Raw genomic sequence first — 9686 nt, 5'->3', positions numbered from 1 at the left:
GACTCACAGAAACAGAAGCCTGCGCAGCCTTCTACATGGAATGTTGCTAGCACTAGCAACATTCCATGTAGAATCTCCAATAGTAGCAACATTCCATGTAGAATCTCCAATAGTATCTATTTTATTTTTGTTACATTTGTACCCTGCGCTTTCCCACTCATGGCAGGCTCAATGCGGCTTACATGGGGCAATCGAGGGTTAAGTGACTTGCCCAGAGTCACAAGGAGCTGTCTGTGCCTGAAGTGGGAATCGAACTCAGAACCAAAGTCCACCACCCTAACCACTAGGCCACTCCTCCACTGTTGCTACTATTTGAGATTCTACATGGAATGTTGCTATTCCACTAGCAACATTCCATGTAGAAGTCGGCCCTTGCAGATCACTAATGTGGCCGCGCAGGCTTCTGCTTCTGTGAGTCTGATGTCCACGTCAGACTCACAGAAACAGAAGCCTGCGCAGCCTTCTACATGGGATGTTGCTAGTGGAATAGAAACATTCCATATAGAATCTCCAATAGTAGCAACATTCCATGTAGAATCTCCAATAGTATCTATTTTATTTTTGTTACATTTGTACCCTGCGCTTTCCCACTCATGGCAGGCTCAATGCCGCTTACATGGGGCAATGGAGGGTTAAGTGACTTGCCCAGAGTCACAAGGAGCTGTCTGTGCCTGAAAGGGAATCGAACTCAGTTCCTCAGTTCCCCAGGACCAAAGTCCACCACCCTAACCATTTTTTTTGTCTACTTATCTATATGCAAAAGCAAGTAATTACTCTCAAATACCTTAATTTTTATTGTATAGTGTCATGTATTCTAACAAATCATATATTCTAACAAGCCATTTAAACTCTTGTTGTACTATCACATTATTGCATAAAGGTCATTGTACCCATATCTTCATTTTAGGTCTTCAGCTACTTTTGTTCTCTCTTCTCCTTTATTTCCCCTTTCTCCTGCCCTTCCTTGTTCCCAATTTCCTTATCATTTATTATTCTCCCTATACATATTATACATTTTCTATTTTCTAGATATTTACTTAAATCTTAAAAGATTATAAAAGTTTACGTTTTGAGAAATTTATTATAATGTGTTAAAGGTTATCAGGTTATCACTTTGCATATGTACAAATAAGATAATAACATCTTTGAATATCTATTTTTCCCTGTTCCAATATGTATCCCTTTTTTTCTAACAAAAATTTCAATAAAATCTCTCTAAAAAAAAAAAAAAAGAAAGAAACAGGGTGGAAATGTGCATAGCCCTATGCTGTGCTCATGTGGAAAAAGCTAGTCTTGCAAATTTTGTTGAAAATGCCAGGTTTCCGCCTTCACTCTGTGATCTGCTTTGTTTCCACTCGGTCACAACCCTCCTTGTTTCTTCTAGAAACCAGCAACGTAGTTGTCTGTCTGTTCCCCAAGTCTGGGAGCTACCTATAAATCTTTACTGTCCTGTTACTGCTAAGACTATTAATCATTTTATTGCGCCACTTGTAGTAAGCAAAACATTTTGTAAAAGTTGCTCCCTTGGTTTGGAAACTGAGCGAAACAGAACAGTATTTATTTCTCTTAGGTTTCTCTGGTGTTATGTATGTTTGAAAGAATGGATTTTATGTATTTATTTGCTTGCGGTAAGTTTACTGGATGGAGTTGTTCCCTACAAATATTCCTTTCTGAGGTTTGGTTATAGTCCTTTCACAGTTTACCTTTTCACCAGATTTTGGCAAGTTTCTTCGATATTAATTGTTTTCTTCTGAGATGTGTGTTTTTTTTAAAGACTATATTAAAGGACAAAAAGCATCCTTAGAACGCAGAAGCCTGGCTCTTGGGGGGGGGGGGGGGGGGGAGAGAGGGGGCGCATCTGCTCCATTCAAATGTCTTTCAATTCAAGGGATTACTAAAGAGAACAGTCATAAAAACTGTGTGATTGCGACAACAATCCCTGTTGCTTTTCAGGATTTTTACTACCTATGCTAAACTCCAGATTTTTATGTCATTAATGTACACACATTTTTCCACTTGAATCTCAAAGATTGCATTTTTTCTACAGGGCACTGGTATGCCCTTGTTGATGTCAGGGGGATAGGTTGAAACTTTTGTTTTCCCCCTCCATGCTGCCTAGAGGACATATCCGTGTGCTGTGTATCAGAATTTGCAGGAAATTGAATTATGCACACAAACCAGAACCTTAGGAATTTTGTGGGGAGGTTCAGAAAAGTGATGTAGTAGCCCTGTTTGTCCACTTTTAAAGGTAATATAAAAATAAAACAAAATATAGAAAAGAAAATAAGATGATACATTTTTTATTTTTATATATATAAAAAAAAGTAAAACAGAAATGCATTTCAATGACAGTTTCACAGGAAGATTGTTTAATTATTTATAGAAAGGCAACTACACCGGCCATAAAAATATGATTTTTTAAAAATAGTTTAATGAAAAGTTTTTGTGTGCTTCACGCGTTTGGTAAAAAAAAAAATTCCAATAAAAAATAGCTCATGGCTATTAACGCAAGTACATGTAGGTGAAAACTTTACATACATTTTCTTTTGGGACCAAAAATATGTTGGAAAGCAGAAAGTCTGATGGCCCAGTTACTGCGTGATTTTTGGAAAATATAATGCGAGGCAACTGACAGAATAATTAAGAACGTGAAGTGATTATCTGGTGGTATAAAACTTGGCTTCCGACCCAGATGGGACTCGAACCCACAATCCCCAGCTCCGGAGGCTGATGCCTTATCCATTAGGCCACTGGGTCATCGTACTTCTTCCTTTGTGTACAGACGCTCCTTATGCATTACGTGGTTTCGCTCACTCCGCCTCTTCGCTTTACGTAAAAACGGAAATGACATCACATTTTCATGTTCGAAGAAGTCAGTGGGTTTTAATTGGTTAGCTGAGCTAGAACGAGGAGGAGCTAACAATCCAGAATGAGGCTTGAAACGCAGCTGCAGATGAGCTGTCTTGAAAACGCTTCCAGTCTGTGAGTTATTTTTGGCTCCTTCTACTTAGATATCCGGTTTGGAGGACCCCGCCGAAATCCAGCCAGCAAATTCCCTGCAAACGGGCGGATTTTAACGTGATTGAAGAGCCTGCAGAGCCTCCTCGGTATTAAGGACGTAGGTTGTCATCTGAGAGAAGACTATTCAAAGGTACAGACTTTATTTTCTGAAAGGAGGGTTTTTTTTTCCAATCTACCACGTTTTCTAGCGAGCTGTAACGTAACGTGGAGGAGCTGGGGAGGGAAACTTGGCAGACAACTTTTTTTTTTTGTTTTAAACATAGGCTTCTGGTCAGCCGTTAACAGTCCGTCAATTAAATCGGTCTCTGTTTCCAGCAAACTTGTAGAGCAGTCTCGTTACCGTCCACTGAGCCCTTAACAGTGTCTGGTACATAGGAGCCAGCTCTGTGGGTACTTGAGCAAACTCCTTTACTGTGCCCAGGGATGGGGTAATTTCCATTGGGTTTAGCACCCTCAGTCATTTTAAAAAAGTTGGCTCATATGGTTGGTCCGGGTTGTTAGGAGGTACCAGGCAGAATCCCAAAGAGCAGATAGAATACAATTGATCATTCCCAGGGATAAGTGGCAGCCCCCCCCCCCCCCCCCCCCAGTGGCGTACTTAGAGTAGTTGACACCCCCCCTCCAAAATCTAGTACTAGGCATGCAGAGAATACAAAACACTCGGGACCTATAGAGCAATTCTAGCACACCATAAGCAGTAATTTCTACAAGTCACACAAGGAAAAGGAAAGCATCTTAAACACTACAGTGAGCACTAGAACATCAATTCACCTATTGTAAAACAAAACCAGGCAGAATAACACAGATCGTCCATCTTGCACAGTCAATGCCAACCGAAAGCCATGTCTTTTTCACAAACACAGATACACCCTAATCCACTATAGAATAAGCAATAATAAACTTTCTATTTAGACAAAAATTAAACTGAACCCCCAAGATGCCAGACTCTGCATACAATGCAACACCACAGAAACAGAAAATGTCCCCTAGTACTGTGCAAAACATAAAGACAGCATATGTAAATTTGAAAAAACTAACAAGTACCAATCACCACTTTACAAATTAACAAATATAGAAAATAAAATAATACCATTTTATTGGACTAATACATTTAGCTTTCAGAGGCCAAAACATCCTCCCTCAGGTCAATACAGTATAGTGTTGTTACAATATCCTATCCGGACCTGATGAAGGGGGTTTTGTTCTCCAAAAGTTAGCCAAAATGTATTAAAATTAGTCCAATAAAAAGATTACCTTGTTTAATGTTCTATTATAAACATTAACACAGCTACAATACTACTTTATCCTAAAGCAAAAAAAAATAAAAATATATATTTTATTTACAGTTTGTTGTCTCTGGTTTCTGCTTTCCTCATCTTCTTTTCACTGTCTTCCTTCCATCCAGCATCTCTCTCTGCCATCCAGTGTCTGCCCTCTCTGCTGTCCCCTCCATCCATTGTCTGGCCTCTCTCCCATCTACATTTGCCCTCTATCTCTGCCCCTTCCATCCACTGTCTGCCCTTTCTCTCTGTCCGCTCAATCCACCATTTGCCCTCCCTCTCCCATCCATCTAGGGTGTGCCGTCCCTCTCACTCCCCCTTCCATCCAGGATCTGTCCCCTCTCTGCCCCTTTTTTTCAGCCCCCAGTTCCAGCCCCACTATCCCACCAGTCCCCAGTTTCAGCCCCAGTCCTTTTCTCCCACCAGTCCTGAGCTTTAGCCCCCAGCCACTTCTCCCTGTCCCCTTTTTAGCCTCCAGTTTCAACCCCAGCCCTTTTCTGTCACCAGTCCTGAGCTTCAGCCCCAGCCACTTCTCCCTGTCTCCTTTTCAGCCCCCAGTCCCCACAATTTCAGCCCCTGCCGCTTTTCAGCCCCAGTACTAGCCCCCTTATCCCACCTACCCTCCTTCAGCCCCCAGTTTCAGCCCCCTTCATCCACATGCCTTGCCCCCCTTTTCAGCCCGATCCATTCTCCCACCTGACCCAGGCATGCCCCATTTTCCATCATGACCCCTTCTCAGACCCCAGTTCCAGCCCCCTTCTCCCATTTGAGAGCCCCCTCCTCCCATCTGAGAACCCCTTCCCTCCTCCCATCTGAGAACCCCCTCCCCACCCCTTCTTCCATCTGGGAACTCCCAGAACACCCCTCTCCTCTCCCATCTGAGAACCTCCTCCCCACCCCAGTCCCCTTCTCCCATCTGGAAACCCCCTCCCCACTCCAGTCCCCTTCTCCCATCTGAAAACCCCCTCCCCATCTAAGAACCCCCAGAACACCCCTCTCCCATCTGAGAACCCCCTCCCCCACCCCAGTCCCCTTCTCCCATATAAAAACCCCCTCCCCATCCCATGTGAGAACGCCCACAACACCCCTCTCGCATCTGAGACCCCCCCACCCCAGTCCCGTTCTCCCATATGAAAACCCCCTCCCCATGTGAGAACCCCCACAACACCCCTCTCCCATCTGAGAACCCCCTCCCCACTCAATCCCCTTCTCCCATATGAAAACCCCCTCCCCATGTGAGAACCCCCACAATACCCCTCTCCCAACTGAGGACCCCCCCACCCGACTCTCCTGCTCCCACCCTACCTTTAAAAAATTTTTTTGAAGCGTCGTTGCAGGCAGCGCCTCATGTCTGCCCTGCAGAAGTAAATCTCTTCGCTTCGAAGTTCGTCGTCGTCGGGCCTCACTATGTCCCGCCCTCCTCTGAGGAAACTTCCTATTTCCGCGAGGGCGGGACATAGTGAGGCCCGACGACGACGAACTTTGAAGCGAAGAGATTTACTTCTGCAGGGCAGGCGCGAGGCGCTGCCTGCAACGACACTTCAAGACAATTTTTTTAAAGGTAGGGTGGGAGCAGCGGGAGCGAAGCGGATCACCCCCCCACCCACTGACACCCGGGGCGAACCGCCCCCACCGCCCCCCCTTGGTACGCCACTGCCCCCCCCCCCCCCCCCCCCCCAATGTATGTGGTTAATAATAATTTCTTGACTTGTCCTCCAGGATTTTATTCAAACTCCTCTTAAATCTTGCTTGTCCACATTCCTTGACCACTTTACAGCAACAAATTCCACAGCTTGATTGTGTGTTAAGAGAACTGTATTTTCTCTGTTGTGCAAAACTACACTGGCGCCCCATCAAAGAACGTATCAACTTTAAAGTCCACACATTAGCCTAGTGGTTAGTGCAGCGGACTTTGATCCTGGGGAACTGAGTTCGATTCCCACTGCAGCTCCTTGTGACTCTGGGCAAGTCACCTAACCCTCCATTGCCCCTGGTACAAAATAAGTACCTGAATATATATAAACCGCTTTGAATGTAGTTGCAAAAACCTCAGAAAGGCGGTATATCAAGTCCCATTTCCCTTTCCCCCTAATCCACAAGATAATACACGGAGATTCTCCGGCCTATATGACAAATCTAGTTGACCTCCCAGCAAGAAACATGTCTGTATTCTCGGGAAACTACCTCAACCTGCACTATCCCAACTGTAAAGGTCTCAAGTACAAAACTTATTATGGATCCAATTTCTCCTTCCTAGGCAGCCAACTCTGGAACGCCCTCCCTAGACATATCCGATCAATCTATGACCATCTACCTTTCAGGAAAGCTTTAAAACCCCATTTATTCAAGCAAGCCTACCCTAAAGACCCTGATTAAACTTATGAACCGATCTACCTAACGAACACCGAAGAAGCAACGACATTGACCCAGACTACATCTCCCACATCACCTATCCCTACCAACCCATCCATTCTTCCATTTCTCCATCCAATCACTACCCCATATCGCCTATATTTACCGACCCATCCAAGCTATTCCTATGCTACATTTAATTTTCCTACCTATCTAACAAAATTCTGTATAACCTAATACTATGTAAGCTGCATTGAACCTGCTTTTAGTGGGAAAGCGCAGGATGCAAATGGATTAAGTAAATAAAATAAAATCTTTATCAGCTTCATAGTCACTCGTAATCTTAGTACTATTGGCTAGACCACTCGTGGTTTTATAGACTTCGGTGTTTCCTCTCGGTGGTTTCTTTTGCCAGCTGAAGAGCCCTAACCTATTCAACTTTTTTTTCATAAGGAAATAATTCCATCTCCTATATCTTTTTGCCTGCACTTATCTGTGTTTTTTTTCTAGTTCAGCTTTATATATATATTTTTCTCCAGATAGGAAAAGTTGTACCATGGGTTAATATAGAAGATAGTCTAAAGTTTGTTTTTTAATACTGCTGAAGCATACTGTGGGTCCAGCCTGATGTTAATATGACCAAAACCGAGCTTCTCATTTTCCCCCCCAAACCCACCTCCCCGCTCCCCCCGTTTTCTATTTCTGTTGATGGCTCTCTCATTCTCCCTGTCTCCTCAGCTCGAAACCTTGGGGTCATCTTTGACTCTTCTCTCTCCTTCTCTGCTCATATCCAACAGACCGCCAAGACCTGTCGTTTCTTTCTTTACAACATCCGTAAAATCCGCCCCTTTCTTTCCGAGCACTCTACCAAAACCCTCATCCACACCCTTGTCACCTCTCGTTTAGACTACTGCAATCTGCTTCTTGCTGGCCTCCCACTTAGTCACCTCTCCCCTCTCCAGTCGGTTCAAAACTCTGCTGCCCGTCTCATCTTCCGCCAGGGTCGCTTTACTCATACTACCCCTCTCCTCAAGACCCTTCACTGGCTCCCTATCCGTTTTCGCATCCTGTTCAAACTTCTTCTACTAACCTATAAACGTATTCACTCTGCTGCTCCCCAGTATCTCTCCACACTCGTCCTTCCCTACACCCCTTCCCGTGCACTCCGCTCCATGGATAAATCCTTCTTATCTGTTCCCTTCTCCACTACTGCCAACTCCAGACTTCGCGCCTTCTGTCTCGCTGCACCCTACGCCTGGAATATACTTCCTGAGCCCCTACGTCTTGCCCCATCCTTGGCCACCTTTAAATCTAGACTGAAAGCCCACCTCTTTAACATTGCTTTTGACTCGTAACCACTTGTAACCACTCGCCTCCACCTACCCTCCTCTCTTCCTTCCTGTTCACATTAATTGATTTGATTTGCTTACTTTATTTATTTTTGTCTATTAGATTGTAAGCTCTTTGAGCAGGGACTGTCTTTCTTCTATGTTTGTGCAGCGCTGCGTATGCCTTGTAGCGCTATAGAAATGCTAAATAGTAGTAGTAGTAGTAGTAAGGGAGGTGAGCTTCACCTTAACTGTGGCCTGAGTGATCATGGCGGGCTTCAGGAGGAGCCTTGTTTGCCCAGGCCATGGGGAACTGAGAAGCCAAAAAGTTGCTGGCCTTGGACAGAGTGGCAGAGGTCCCAGATGTCTCTGCCACCCTGGCCAAGGGTCGTGAGATTGGGCAGTATTTCAAATGTGGAATGCCGAGGGAAGCTTCACCCAACCAGAGACTTCCTTAACTTGTGAGAAGAAGCTGCATCTGGATTTTTTTTTTAAGGCGGCGTCTTCAGGGAGCAGGCTTCTTCCTGCTTCTCGGAAGTTTCTTGCTCAGCAGCGCTTCCATAATGGCGGAAGGAGGTTCGGATACAGCACCAGTGGTGAATGCTGTCGAGATTTTGTTATTGGCTGAGACTTCTCTTTTGGATTCCCCTGACTGGGTGAACGCTGCTGTCTCCAATCCAGTTTTAATTCCTGTTGCGCCTCCTGCCCGCTTATCTAAGGAGGTGGCCAGGGCCGCCATTGCCTCAGATGCAGCCCCACCGGCAAAAAGAAAACTAAAAAAGCTGGGGAGACGTCCCTCACCCACGCAGCAGCTGTGCGTTGCTGTAGGTTGAGCCTTGCTTCCTTAGCCACATCAGGTGGGGGGGAAGAGCTGCCGATGACGTTACTGCCCGGGCTGATGCCTTGCATGATTTGCTTATTTCTTTAGCTGACATTGCGGCTAAGAAGCATGGTAGAGGCAAGCCCTTTTATTAGGGTGCTAGGCATGGCCTGGGTGGTGGTGCTGGGCCTTCATGCCCCCCCCCCCCCCAATGAGGATTCTGCATGGGAGGAGGGTGGAGAAGAGGAGGACGGGGCTGAGGCTCCTGGCTGAAATGCTCACCCCCTCCCTTAGTGGGCACGACCTAGACTGCTGGAATTGGGACTACTCTTACCCCCACTGGAAGGAATTTGAGCCTCGTGGGTGAAGTCGAGAGGCCAGACATATATGGCGACCTTTTGCTTCCTGGGATACTGCTTCTGCTTCTCATTCTCCACAGGCACAGATAGAGGAGAAGGTGCAGTGCTCTGCAGTATCTAGAATGGGGTTGCTCTCCACTCGGGTGGCCATGGGCTAGCACACCACGAGCCTTGACAAAAAAAACACTGAAACCAACACCCCGTTCCGCTCTGAAAATAGTTCCAAATCCGTGACACCTCAGTCTGCTGGATTGGTTGGTATTCCGTTGAACTCCCGTAAAAATAAAGCCCATACGTCCAAATCTTTGCAAATGCCTGACGAAAGGCAAACATAATGGTGAGGCTTAGAGATTCTAGCAGTAGCAACTGACCGCCAGCAGAGAAAGGCACGGCCCATGGGGATTATTCTGCAGGCAAAGTTCAGACTACCTACGGGAGTTCAACGGAATACCAACCAATGGTGAAACAGAGAATGCAGCCCAGCCATTACACCAGACCCAACTGTAAGCTATAATGATATACTGAG

General features: G+C 45.5%; 1 protein-coding gene and 1 non-coding gene across 3 annotated transcripts in view; one reads left to right on the top strand and one right to left on the bottom strand.

Moving 5' to 3' along the window:
* Positions 1–2684: 2684 nt before the first annotated feature.
* Positions 2685–2757, bottom strand: TRNAR-CCG. Its single transcript has one exon. It is a non-coding gene; the product is annotated as a tRNA-Arg (tRNA).
* A 214-nt stretch (positions 2758–2971) lies between these two features.
* The window catches only part of KPNA2 (karyopherin subunit alpha 2), a 39416-nt gene continuing 32701 nt past the window's right edge, over positions 2972–9686 (top strand). Inside the window, exon 1 of one of the 2 annotated variants that reach the window (XM_030208435.1) lies at positions 2972–3118. The gene's annotated coding sequence lies outside the window, so the exon portion shown is untranslated. Of the gene's footprint in view, positions 3152–9686 lie in introns of both variants that reach the window. The other variant, XM_030208434.1, reaches the window with a different exon arrangement.

This window comes from Microcaecilia unicolor, chromosome 6 (assembly GCF_901765095.1).
Source record: "Microcaecilia unicolor chromosome 6, aMicUni1.1, whole genome shotgun sequence".
Classification (NCBI taxonomy): Eukaryota; Metazoa; Chordata; class Amphibia; order Gymnophiona; family Siphonopidae; genus Microcaecilia; species Microcaecilia unicolor.
The sequence above is the reverse complement of the archived record's forward strand: the minus strand, read 5'-3'. Positions and strand labels throughout refer to the sequence as shown.